The 14,137-nt window shown below is 38.5% G+C and overlaps 1 long non-coding RNA gene across 2 annotated transcripts; it reads left to right on the top strand.

The window, feature by feature from the left end:
- The first annotated feature begins 5,627 nt into the window (after positions 1-5,627).
- On the top strand, positions 5,628-12,649 carry LOC110533695. 2 transcript variants are annotated; one of them, XR_005035947.1, is made up of 4 exons: positions 5,628-5,756; positions 6,784-6,926; positions 11,448-11,584; positions 12,003-12,649. It is a non-coding gene; the product is annotated as an uncharacterized LOC110533695 (long non-coding RNA). The 2 variants fall into 2 exon arrangements; XR_002475018.2 differs by lacking the exon at positions 5,628-5,756 and adding an exon at positions 6,474-6,545.
- The last annotated feature ends 1,488 nt before the right edge of the window (positions 12,650-14,137 follow it).

Below are 14,137 nucleotides of genomic sequence, written 5' to 3'. Positions count from 1 at the left end.
ACGCTTGCACCATTTGAGCATGGTGGAACCTGACATTATCCCACACAATGACAAAGGTCATGTCATCAGCTCTACAGACCTGATTTAGCCCATCAAGGAGGGATACATTCGAACAGCGAATCATGTGGCTGTATATAGAGTAGAGGTTTAGTTGTTGTTCGACCTAACATTAGAATGGGCAAGATGCGTAATCTAAGCAACTTTGAGCGTGGAATGATTGTTGATGCCACACATGGTGATTCCAGCATCTCAGAAACAGCTGCCTTCCTGGGATTTTTATGCACTACAGTCTCTAGAGTTTACAGAGAATGGTGCGATAAACAAAACACATTCAGTGAGCGGCAGTTCTGTGGGCAAAACACCTTGTTAATGAGAGAGGTCAGAGGAGAATGTCCAGACTCATTCAAGCTAACAGAAAGGCCACAAACGCTCAAATAACAGCTGTTTAAAACAGTGGTATGCAGAAGGGCATCTCTTAAAGTACAACACCGTGAATAATTCAGGCTGTTGTAGAGGCAAAAGGGGATGCTACCCAGTACTAGATAAGTGTACCTAATAAAGTGGCAGGTGAGTGTACAGTAATGTCAAATCTGAAAACATGGTCTGAAAAAGTGGTACATGGGACAATAGAAACCGTGTCTGATAAAGAATGATGATGAAATATTACATCCATAGATAATGTAGTCCAATCGGTTCATGTTCCACGGTAATTGATGTCAATGGATCTCGTTATCCTGAAACTTTCATGATCTAAACATGGAATATTGTCGTCGGTTTCCATAGAACTATGCAACTATGCAAGAGTAATGCAACAGTTACATTTTGAGCAGTTGTATCAATTGATAGTTAGATCATTGTAATGAAATGAATAGACAGTCATTTCACATGTCACGGTCTTCCTCCTCTTCATCTGAAGAGGAGAGGCGAGAAGGATCAGAGGACCAAAATGCGGCGTGGTATGTGTTCATGATGAGTATTTAATAAAAGAAAGTACTGAACGCTGCATACAAAACAATAAACAACCGTGACGCTACAAATGAGACCTGTGCTGACACAAGCCACTAACATAGACAATCACCCACAAACAAACAGTGCAACCCAGGCTACCTAAGTGTGATTCTCAATCAGAGACAACTAATGACACCTGCCTCTGATTGAGAACCATACTAGGCCGAAACATACAAATCCCCAAATCATAGAAAAACAAACATAGACTGCCCACCCAACTCACTCCCTGACCATACTAAATAAATACGTGACAGATGTAATGTGTGAATTGCATTTTGAAATGGTAATACTTTGATGTTAATTTGTGTCATTTTGAAAAGGTGATTTAAGTTCAATGAACAAATGATCTTAGCTTTATGTGTATTGTATCCAAGCAATTGGAAAAAGTGTTTTGAAAAATGTGCATTTTGATCATTGGTTGTGAGTTTTGTGTCTAGAGTTTTGAAAAATGACATCAAGGTTCCGAAATTAGTGCCAAAGTGATTGTAAAAAACTGTAAGACACTTTATGTTGGTGCTTGATTCATTTTAACAGTTGCATTTGTCATGATATCAATAACATTATATTATGACATCCATAGTCTCACAGTGCAGATGGCATATTCATTTGTAGGCTATTTCTCATGCATTATAAGGCCAAACTTACAATTGGTATCCTCATCGCTTATTAATAAAAACATGTGAACTCTCAACACTACGCAAACACTGCAATGTGGTAGTTATGACGCATGCTCCATATAGGAGGGGAGAAAGCACGTTGGCTTATGATCAGGGCACACAAATTCACTCATCCATTACGTAAGGGATACACACTTCCTGTAGGCACTAACTTGATATATCTAGCATATAAACTCAGCAAAAAAAGAAACATCCCCTTTTCAGGACCATGTCTTTCAAAGATAATTAGTAAAAATCCAAATAACTTCACAGATCTTCATTGTAAAGGGTTTCCCATGCTTGTTCAATGAACCATAAACAATTAATGAACATGTACCTGTGGAAGAGAGTAAGACAGTAACAGCTTACAGACAGTATGGAATTAAGGTCACAGTAATGAAAACTTAGGACACTAAAGAGGCCTTTCTACTGACTCTGAAAAACACCAAAAGAAAGATGCCCAGGGTCCCTGCTCATCTGCGTGAACGTGCCTAAGGCATGCTGCAAGGAGGCATGAGGACTGCAGATGTGGCCAGGGCAATAAATTGCAATGTCCATACTGTGAGACGCCTAAGAGAGCGCTATAGGGAGACAGGACGGACAGCTGATCATCCTCGTAGTGGCAGACCACGTGTAACATCTGCACAGGATTGGTACATCCGAACATCACACCTGCGGGACAGGTAAGGGATGGCAACAACAACTGCCTGAGTTACACCAGGAACGCACAATCCCTCCATCAGTGCTCAGACTGTCCGCAATAGGCAGAGAGGCTGGACTGAGGGCTTGTAGGCCTGTTGTAAGGCAGGTCCTCACCAGACATCACCGGCAACAACGTCGCCTATGGGCACAAACCCACCACCGCTGGACCAGACAGGACTGGCAAAAAGTGCTCTTCACTCACGGTTTTGTCTCACCAGGGGTGATGGTCGGATTCACGATTATCATCGAAGGAATGAGCGTTACACCGAGGCCTGTACTCTGGAGCATGATCGATTTGGAGGTGGAGGGTCCGTCATGGTCTGGGGCGATGTGTCACAGCATCATCGGACTGAGCTTGTTGTCATTGCAGTCAATCTAAATGCTGTGCGTTACAGGGAAGACATCCTCCTCCCTCATGTACCCTTCCTGCAGGCTCATCCTGACATGACCCTCCAGCATGGCAATGCCACCAGCCATACTGCACGTTCTGTGTGTGATTTCCTGCAAGATAGGAATGTCAGTGTTCTGCCGTGGCCAGCGAAGAGCCCGGATCTCAATCCCATTGAGCACGACCAGGACCTGTTGGATCAGAGGGTGATGGCTAGAGCCATTCCCCCCAGAAATGTCCGGGAACTTGCAGGTGCCTTGGTGGAAGAGTGGGGTAACATCTCACAGCAAGAATTGGCAAATCTGGTGCAGTCCATGAGGAGAAGATGCACTGCAGTACTTAATGCAGCTGATGGCCACACCAGATACTGACTGTTACTTTTGATTTTGACCCCCTTTTGTTCAGGGACACATTATTCCATTTCTGTTAGTCACATGTCTGTGGAACTTGTTCAGTTTATGTCTCAGTTGTTGAATCTTGTTATGTTCATACAAATATTTACACATGTTAAGTTTGCTGAAAATAAACGCAGTTGACAGTGAGAGGACATTTCTTTTTTAATTTAGATTAAATGGGAAAAAGGAAATGCATGACGTCTGCATGTGGCCCATTTATACCTAAAAGCAACACCACAGAGATAGTATTTTAGCATAAAGCATAATCTCACAATAACTCAAGCAGAATTCCTAGCTTCATTCCAACATAGAATCACAGAAACAAAGTGACACAGAAACAATTGGCCCATGGAAACCCACCTAAAATGAATCAAGGCTCTGTGTATGGCATCAAGTAGGAACAAAAGAAAACCAAAATAAACACAAGAAATCCCGTAACTAACTAAACCATGTTGAGGTTACCATAAAATAGAAGTCGCGTATGTATTATCCAGAGAGGCAAGAGTGCAGTAGGGCATGTAACCAAATGTCATACAAATAAATACAAAACAGTATGGCCATCTATCATACATTTTATTTATGCAATTATGAGAAAAGATTTCTTCCTTGTTCTCAACTTGCCTACCTGGTTAAATAAAGGTGAAATAAATAAATAAAGGTGAAATAAATTAAATAATCTCAGATATTTCATTGAAAATTAAAACTATCACAGACAGGCACCCAGTTTAATGATGTGTATAAAATGAGGGAAGTGTTTTGCAGAAACATCCTAAATGGAAAACCAAGAAAATCCAAGGCAGCAACTGGCAGACCACTGCTGGCCGTCTGCAGTGTTTGTGCACCCAGTCATTTAATGAAATTGTGGCATAATAAAAATACAATAAAACATTTGAAAACAGTAAAATTGTCTATTCAACTAATTACGGGTAGTGCATTTTCAAAATGAGAAAAAAATATAATTCAACTTTAGACAGCCTCCATACTAAAGTAAATATATTTTTTATTGAATTGTCTTTCATTGCATTTATAGACCCGTCTTGATTATCTATACAATACAGTATTATATTGCAAATATTCGGATCTAATTTTTGGCAAATTATTCAACGTGTTAACTTTAGAATGTGCAAGAAAGGCATTTCACTGTACTTGTGCATGTGACATTAAAACTTGAATATTTGCCTTTGACTATCAAAACAGTTTAATTGATTGGATTTAATCATTTATGTATAAATAAATAGCCATGTCATGTGCTAAAATCTCAGAGAATACTTTTCAAGCTCCCACCCAGTCTCCCGCCAATCAGTCAATAACGTTAGTGTTTAGATTTAATTTTGGCAACCGTTCTAATAACAGCTCACTGACACTGGCGTTGCCTATCAACTTCGCTGGATGAGGTTGTCAAATGGAGTGATTTCAAATGGAGAAAAAAAAAGGTAAAACGGAAACGCATTGTTGAGTCCAAGCCTGTTGAGTGCTTACGGTAATTGTTTGTAACGTTTTGTGGTTGTTGAAATTAAGGTCCCTTAGGAACAAATGCTGTAGTTGTACTAAACTAACGTTAGAGCTCAGCTTGTGATGATGCTGTGGTTAGAAACTGGAATTGAGTTTGTAACTAGCTAGCTAACAATTATTTTTTTAAATTCGCCAATTATAAATCAAACAAACCTTTCCTCGGGAGGAAGTACATATCAGACCTCTGCAGAAGTTTGTTCCTAACGCAGTAAGCTAGATTCCCTATAGATGGCGGTAGAGGAGAACATAGCCAGGCCTAATAATAATTAAATAAGTGAGCTCCACACTTACAAACCTCATTTCTTTCTAATTGGTATGATTGGTAAAGTTACTATTAAGCGCAGCTATAGGATAATCATGCCCTGTATTTCAGATTACAGTATCACTTCAGTAACCGACCCTACCCTACCCTGTTCAAAATGACCCCAAACAGACAATATTTGTAAAAAAAATAAATATAATATTTAAATAGGGCTACGATTATCTTTAAAAATTGTATTTTTCTATTTTTATACAAATAATGAAAATATGTAGGAGCACCTAAAGAAATTTAGGAGCAAAATAAAACATTTGAGGTAATAAAACTGTAATCCTTGATTTTTCTAGGCTCATTGGTGCTCCTAAATTTCAATTCAAGGTTGCACAGCAACATATTTAGGCGTATATGTCAGTAAAATGGTCACACTGTAGAGCATGGTTAAATGTTCTAATGATTGCAGCAGGTCCCAATTTTCTTCAACATACCTATACATTTCTTATTATTTCAGCCTGCAAATCTGGATATGGAGTGTGTGATGGAGCAGTAATGAGTCAACCCAATACTCCGGCAAAGTGGAACTCAAGGATTCTGGACTGTTGCATTGACAGGAGAGTCTGTAAGTGTAGGCTGTAATAGCAAACATAAACCTTATTTAAAAGCTATAATGTCGACAATTTCATAATAATTTGTATCTTCCAGGTTTGTGTGGTACCTTCTGTTCAATGTGCCTAGCCTGTCAGATGGCTGAGAGGTATGGTGAATGCTTCTGTCTCCCCCTGCTGCCAACAACTATGATGATGATGCGCACATCAATGAGAGAGAGATACAACATCCCGGTGAGATAGCTGTCTAGTACAGTGCAACAAACCTACAAAACATCTGTGTATTAATGAATAACTACTTTTTTTATCATCACAGTGATATTGCTGAACAACATCATTGTCAATTTTGATAGCTTGGTTTGACTGTATGATTTATGTGTACTTATACAGTACAGTAGTCACCAATAAGCAATATATATATATATTTTATCATCCCTCTGTATTTCTAGGGCAGCATAATTGATGACTGGGCAGTGCACATGTTCTGTGGACCCTGTGCTCTATGTCAGATGGCAAGAGAGATGAAACACCAGCTGTGTTGAGATTGAAAGGCAATCAATCCATTTGAGTTTTGGGGGTCTGTGCATACCTAATAAAAGAAGAAGAAAAACACTGATGGCTTTATATTACATACAGTATCTGATGAATTCCAATTGAATAAGTCATGCATGGAATTTAGAAAAAGGCAGAATAAACCTGCATGTACGATTATACAACTTTTATATATTGTGCACAACCATAATAAATGTTTTTGTTTATTTTCTTGCACATGCAGCTGTCAATTTTACTATTGATTATTGTTTGTTGCTAAAACAATGACAATGTAAAGTACAAAGTAAAGTACATGAGGAAATACTCTCACATCATTTTCAACACATTTTTATAGTAATGGCAATGGATGGAGGGATGATCGTGGCTGTGGAATGCAATTTATGAATTACCGTTGCCTAGTAACATCCTAAACACCAAAGCGTGCCATAAACTAACTTTCTAGCTAGATTAGGCTTGTTTGTTAACCTCTAGGTACGTTTTTGAAACGCAAAATAAAAGTTTACTAAAGAGTAAACATTAAGAATGTAAATGCATTACTTTGCAGATAATTGTATTTTATAATATTTACATTTGCTCAAGTAACTGGCTACTGTTGCTAGGTAGCTAGCAAGCTAGCCACAGTAGCTAGCTAGCTATTCGTATGATGAGCTAGCTAGAAGTAAAATCTAGGCCTATATTAATTATGTATTAATTTATATTCATTGAGCAGGGTAGTTGCAGGAAATATGTGCAACGTATTTCAAGACGTCACTACAAGACAACCAAGGACTTTAGCTGGGGGCCAGTTTGCCGGGATCCAGAAAAAGACATGGAGCTCTGGAGTGATGGATTGCTGTGTCGACAGAGATGTCTGTAAGTAATGGCTAGAATGGTACCTACACATGTTGATTGTTTGCATACTATTTGATTAATACGAGCCAACATGTACAACTACATATTTATTTTGACAGTGAAACTAAAACGTTTAATTTGGCTTTATATTACAGCATTTTGGATTTGAGATCAAACATGTTAACTTATATGAGGCAACAAACAGTACGCAATGCACCTTCTATATGAGGGTATTTTCATACATATCTGTTTTACCATTTAGAAATGAAAGCACTTTATGTAGCCTATCTAGACCCCCATTTGAAGCTGTCATATGTATTTGGACAAATTCACTTATAGTGTATTACATTTTGTGAAACTTTTCTTATTTGGTCCCATATACCTAGCACACAATGACTACATCATGCTTGTGACTCTACAAACTTGGTGGATGCATTTGCAGTTTGGTTTGGTTGCCCAATAGAAATTAATGGTAAATAATTTATTGTGTCATTTTTCAGTCTCTTTTATTGTAAATAAGAATATAATATGTCTTTGAACACTTCTACATTCATGTGGATATTACCATGATTAGGGATAATCATGAATGAATTGTGAATAATGATGAGTAAGAAAGTTACAGATGCATAACTATCATACCCCCAATAAAATCGTGACTTCCCCTGTTATTGGTAATGGTGAGATGTTAGCATGTTTTTTGGGCATCTGTAACTTTCTCACTCATCCATATTTGCTATTCATTCATGATTAGGCCTATCCGTAATCATGGTAGCATCCACATTAATGTAGAAATGTTTAGAAACATTATATATTCTTATTTACAATAAAAGTGATTTGAAATTGACTCAATACATTATTCACCATTATTTTTTATTGGGCACAATATACAGTGCAATTGGAAAGTATTCAGACCCCTTGACTTTTTCCACATGTAAAGTTACAACCTTATTCTAAAATGGATTCAATTGTTTTCCCCCCTCATCAACCTACACACAATACCCCATAATGGCAAAGCAAAAACAGGGTTTTAGAAATTTTTGCAAATGTATATGTAGTACCAGTCAAAAGTTTGGACACACCTACTGATTCAAGTTTTTTTTATATATATATTTTTTTTACTATTTTCTACATTGTAGAATAATAGTGAAGACATCATAACTATGAAATAACACATATGGAATGATGTAGTGACCAAAAAAGTGTTAAACAAATCCAAATATATTTTATATTTGAGATTCTTCAAAGTAGCGAACCTATGCCATGATGACAGTTTTGCACACTTTGGCATTCTCTCAACCAGCTTCACCTGGAATGCTTTTCCAACAGTCTTGAAGGAATTCCCGCATATACTGAGCACTTGTTGGCTGCTTTTCCTTCACTCTGCGGTCCAACTCATCCCAAACCATCTCAATTGGGTTGGGGTTGGGTGATTGTGGAGGCCAGGTCATCTGATGCAGCACTCCATCAAGGCAAAGGGTGGCTACTTTGAAGAATCTTAAAATATATTTGGATTTGTTAAACACTTTTTTGGTTACTACATGATTCCATATGTGTTATTTTATAGTTTTGATGTCTTCACTATTATTCTACAATCTAGAAAATAGTAAAAGTAGGTGTGTCCCTACTCATTACTCAATACTTTGATGAAGCACCTTCGGCAGCGATAACAACCTCAAGTCTTCTTTTGGGTATGATGCTACAAGCTTGGCACACCTGTATTTGAGGAGTATCTCCCATTCTTCTCTGCAGATCCTCTCAAGCTCTGTCCGGTTGGATGGGGAGCTTCGCTGCACAGCTATTTTCAAGTCTCTCCAGAGATGTTCGATCGGTTTGAAATCCGGGCTCTGGCTGGGCCACTCAAGGACATTCAGAGACTTGTCCCGAAGCCACTCCTGCATTATCTTGGCTGTGTGCTTAGGGTTGTTGTCCTGTTGGATGGTGAACCTTCGCCCCAGTCACTGAGGATCTCTTAGTACTTTGCTCCGTTCATCTTTCCCTTGATCCTGACTAGTCTCCAAGTCCCTGCAGCTGAAAAACATCCCCACAGCATTATTCTGCCACAACCATGTTTCACCGTAGAGGTGGTGCCAGGTTTCCTCCAGACGTGACGCTTGGCATTCAGGCCAAAGAGTTCAATCTTGGTTTCATCAGGCCAGAGAATCTTGTTTCTCATGGTCTGAGAGTCCTTTAGGTGCCTTTTGGCAATCTCCAAGCAGGCTGTCATGTGCCTTTTACTGAGGATTGGTTTCCGCCTGGCCACTCTACCATTAAGGCCTGATTGGTGGATTGCTGCAGAGATCGTTGTCCTTCTGGAAGGTTCTCCCATCTCCACAGAGGAACTCTGGAGCTCTGTCAGAGGGACCATCAGGTTCTTGGTCGCCTCCCTGAGCAAGGCCCTTCTCCCCCCATTACTCAGTTTGGCCGGGCGGCCATCTCTAGCAAGATTCTTGGTGGTTCCAAACTTCTTCCATTTAAGAATGATGGAGGCCACTGTGTTCTTGGGACCTTTAATGCTGCAGAACTTTTTTGGTACCCTTCCCCAGATCTGTGCCTCGACACAATCCTGTCTCGGAGCTCTACGGACAATTCCTTCGACCCCATGGCTTGGTTTTTGCTGTGACGTGCACTGCGGGACCTTATTTACATTGCCTTCAGAAAGTATTTAGACCCCTTGACTTTTTCCACATTTTGTGACGTTACAGCCCTAAAATTGATTAAATATTTTTTTCTCTCAACATTCTACAGTCGTGTCCAAAAGTTTTGAGAATGACACAAATATTAATTTCCACAAAGTTTGCTGCTTCAGTGTCTTTAGATATTTTTGTCAGATGTTACTATGGAATAGTGAAGTATAATTACAAGCATTTTATAAGTGTCAAAGGCTTTTATTGACAATTACATAAAGTTGATGCAAAGAGTCAATATTTGCAGTGTTGACCCTTCTTTTTCAAGACCTCTGCAATCGGCCCTGGCATGCTGTCAATTAACTTCTGGGTCACATCCTGACTGATGGCAGCCCATTCTTGCATAATCAATGCTTGGAGTTTGTCAGAATTTGTGGGTTTTTGTTTGTCCACCCGCCTCTTGAGGTTTGACCACAAGTGGGATTAAGGTCTGGGGAGTTTTGTTTTGTTTTGTTCCCCGAGCCACTTAGTTATCACTTTTGCCTTATGGCAAGGTGCTCCATCATGCTGGAAAAGGCATTGTTCGTCACCAAACTGTTCCTAGATAGTTGGGAGAAGTTGCTCTCGGAGGATGTGTTGGTACCATTCTTTATTCACGGCTGTGTTCTTAGGCAAAATTATGAGTGAGCCAACTCCCTTGGCTGAGAAGCAACCCCACACATGAATGGTCTCAGGATGCTTTACTGTTGGCATGACACAGGATTGATGGTAGCGCTCACCTGGTCTTCTTCGGACAAGCTTTTTTCCGGATGCCCCAAACAATCGGAAAGGCGATTCATCAGAGAAAATGACTTTACCCCGGTCCTCAGCAGTCCAATCCCTGTACCTTTTGCAGAATATCAGTCTGTCCCTGATGTTTTTCCTGGAGAGAAGTGGCTTCTTTGCAATTTTTTGCAATTCATCTGATCACTCTTCATAACATTCTGGAATATATGCAAATTGCCATCATACAAACTGAGGCAGCAGACTGTGAAAATTAATATTTATGTAATTCTGAAAACTTTTGGCCACGACTGTCCACACAATACTCCATAATGACAAAGTGAAAACATGTTTTTTTAGAAATGTTTGCAAATTTATTAAAACACAAGTATTTACATAAGCATTCTGACCCTTTGCTATGAGACTCGAAATAGAGCTCAGGTGCATCCTGTTTCCATTGATCATCCTTGAGATGTTTCTACAACTTCATTGGAGTCCACCTGGGGTAAATACAATTGATTGGACATGATTTGAAAAGGCACACACCTGTCTGTATAAGGTCCCACAGTAGACAGTGCACGTTAGAGCAAAAACCAAGCCATGAGGTCTAAGGAATTGTCTGTAGACCTCCAAGACATGGAACAGGTAGGTTCGCTAGACCTTATTCATGGTTCCTTCACACATAAAGGTGGTGGAATTATTAGAGAATTAAGTCAAGGTCAGAATACGGTGTATCTGTAGACACACCTCTGCCACACCTTCATGTATTCAAGCTCCACCTTAAACAAATAGTGGGTGAATAGCATGCTATTTTCATACTTAAATTCAAGGTCTGAATATGCAGAGAAAAGTACATAAATATAAAAAGAGAATGACATTCCATTTATGCTTTCTTATCTTTGGTCAGAATCTGGGCCTGATTGAATATGCTAAAATACTTGACACTGTCAAATGGGAGGACTAAATACATAAAGTGCATTCATTTCCAAATGAAATGTCGCCTCATATGAAACATTTGTTGTCTAAGCCAAAATGCTGGTGTATAGAGCCAAGTTATACATTTTAGCTTCACTGTCCAAATACAGTTCATTTACAGAGGAGTGTAATTGGGTCGGTTTCAGTCATCATTTACTTGCCTGTTCATTCATACCAACAGGTCTCTGTGGGTTTTTCTGTCCATGCATTCAGGCCATTAAAATGGCAGAGAAATACGGAGAGTGTTTCCTACTCTCTCATGTTCCATGGACACATTTTATGTTGCGAACCAGCATTCGGGAGCGGTATAACATAGAGGTATACATATGGCATGTTGCTGATTGTACAGCTGTATAGACATTATTGTATTGTTGAACATTTCCATTACTTGTTTCTCCACTACCTCATGCACACTAATCAACATTATCTTTGTCCAGCATCAACTCAGTTATATCACAAAGTACTTTGAGGCGGTGTCCTGGACTAACGTTAAGCTACATCCTGGACAAAAAAAAATGCTATTTCAATGGAATTCTCCTTTGGCCATGCTTTTTAGTCCAGGACTATGCGTAATCTGTGTCCAGTAAATCAGCCCTTTGTGTTATCTGTCTCATCCTCACCCTGTCAGGGCCAGCGCTAGTCAGGGCTTAGGGACTGATCATTATAGGCCTACGACATAGGAATGTGAGAAGTTGATATCACCTTAGCCACCCTAATAATATGTTGATTTCTACAGGGAACCATTTGCGATGACTGGTGTGTGACTGCTTTCTGCGGACCTTGTGTTCAATGCCAAATGGTTCGTGAAGTCAATAAGGAGATTCCTAACTGACAGAGCCGCAAAGTGTTGTCTCCCGCACCTTGTTATGAAAATGTTAATTAAATTGTTGCAGTGAGGACCCTCAAGTTTTTGTACAACAAACTTCTTATGGTTACATTAGGACTGCTGTCATCTGAAGACTATGCCTGCAAGTCAACAAACTTTTTATGTTCCTCTGACTATACAGCACTATGTGAGCACAACCCTTTATCTAAATCCTCAGCAGTAAGAAAAAACAAGACACAGTACCATGTGACTGTCAGATGTATACAATGTGCAATATAACTTATAGTATTTTACTATTTATGATAAGTATGTTATTACCAGATTATGGCTAATTTAAATGTATTCAACTACCAGTTGTTTATATGAAAATACATTTGAAATAAGTACTACACAAGAATAGTTCAGAAATGAAATTATTGTTTTTTAACTTTTTGGATTATGTGTGAATTGCTAGATATTACTGCACTGTTGGAGCTGGAAACATAAGCATTTCGCTGCACCTGCGATAACATCTGCAGATCTGTATTATGCGACCAATAAACTTTGATTTGAAAGTCGGTCTTTGACCTAAGCACCAAGTTCAATAAAAATACTAACAAAGTTACAAAATATCCAGTTAACCACAAGTCATTCCTGTGGCAGTAGGACTTTAGGACCATTTCAATTCAAATCTTATTCGTCATATGCTTCATAAACAACAGGTGTAGACTAACACTGAAATGCTTACATACGGTCCCTTCCCAACAATGCAGAGAGTAAAAAATGTATAAAAATAATTGAAAAATAATAATGAGGACTAAATACACAATTAAATGTTTTTGTTTTCACCTTTATTTAACCAGGTAGGCCAGTTGAAAACAAGTTCTCATTTACAACTGCGACCTGGCCAAGATAAAGCAAAGCAGTAAGACAAAAACAACAGAGTTACATATGGGATAAACAAACGTACAGTCAAAAACACAATACTAAAATCTATATCTAGTGTGTGCAAATGTAGTAAGATTAGAGAGTAACGAAGACTTGGCTATATCCACGGTGTACCAGTACACTGAGCCAAGTTTTGAGAAAATGTCCAACTGCAATGCCTGGGCGACTAAACTGCATTGGTGTAAACTACTTAAGTAAAAATACTTTATAAAGTAATACTTAAGTAGTATTTTGGTGTATCTGTCCTTTAATATTTATATTTTTGTCAACTTTTACTTCACTATATTCCTAAAGAAAACATTGTACTTTTTACTCCATACATTTTCACTGACAACCAGAAGTACTTACTACATTTTGAATGCAGCAGGACAGGAAAATTGTGAAATGCATGCACTTATCAAGAGAACACGTGTCATCCCTACTGCCTCTGGTCTGGCTGACTCACTGAACACAAATGCATATTTTGTAGATAAGATCTTCTGTGTTGGAGTGTGCCCCTGGCTATCCGTACGTTTTAAAAACAAGAAAATGGTGCCGTCTGCTTTGCTTCATTTTAATGAATTTGAAATGATTTATACTTTTACTTTAGATACTTAAGTATATTTTAGCAATTAGACTTACTTTTGATACTTAAGTATATTTAAAACCAAATACTTTTAGACTTTTACTCAAGTACTATTGTACTAGGTGACTTTTACCGGTATGACAATTGGGTACTGTAAATGACATGAAGCCAAACCAATTCTTAGCCTAAATTATTTAAATACAGTCTATTACTAACGTTATAGTACAGTATGTTCTTACCAGACTTCGGGTGTTACTGTGAAAATATCTTCATCCTCAACTTTCATTTCCTCCGCGTATTTAAAACTTTCAAAAGAGTGAGTTTCTTTCGGACACAAAAGTCCGCGATAAACTATATAATTTTCATAATTCGCCATACTTAAACACAGTTTACAGAGTTAAAGTATGCTACTTTTCGTCAAAAACAACGTATGTGCGTCAGTAAAATGGGAGGGAAGCAGATGCAAAAAAATATAATTCACTCAGCAGATAGCAGCATAATCCAATTACAATAATACACTAATAATAATCATTCATAATAATTAAAATAAGAA

This window comes from Oncorhynchus mykiss, chromosome 2 (genome assembly GCF_013265735.2).
Source record: "Oncorhynchus mykiss isolate Arlee chromosome 2, USDA_OmykA_1.1, whole genome shotgun sequence".
NCBI classification, from domain to species: Eukaryota; Metazoa; Chordata; class Actinopteri; order Salmoniformes; family Salmonidae; genus Oncorhynchus; species Oncorhynchus mykiss.
Note: the sequence above shows the minus strand (reverse complement) of the source record. Positions and strands in the feature narration are given on the sequence as shown.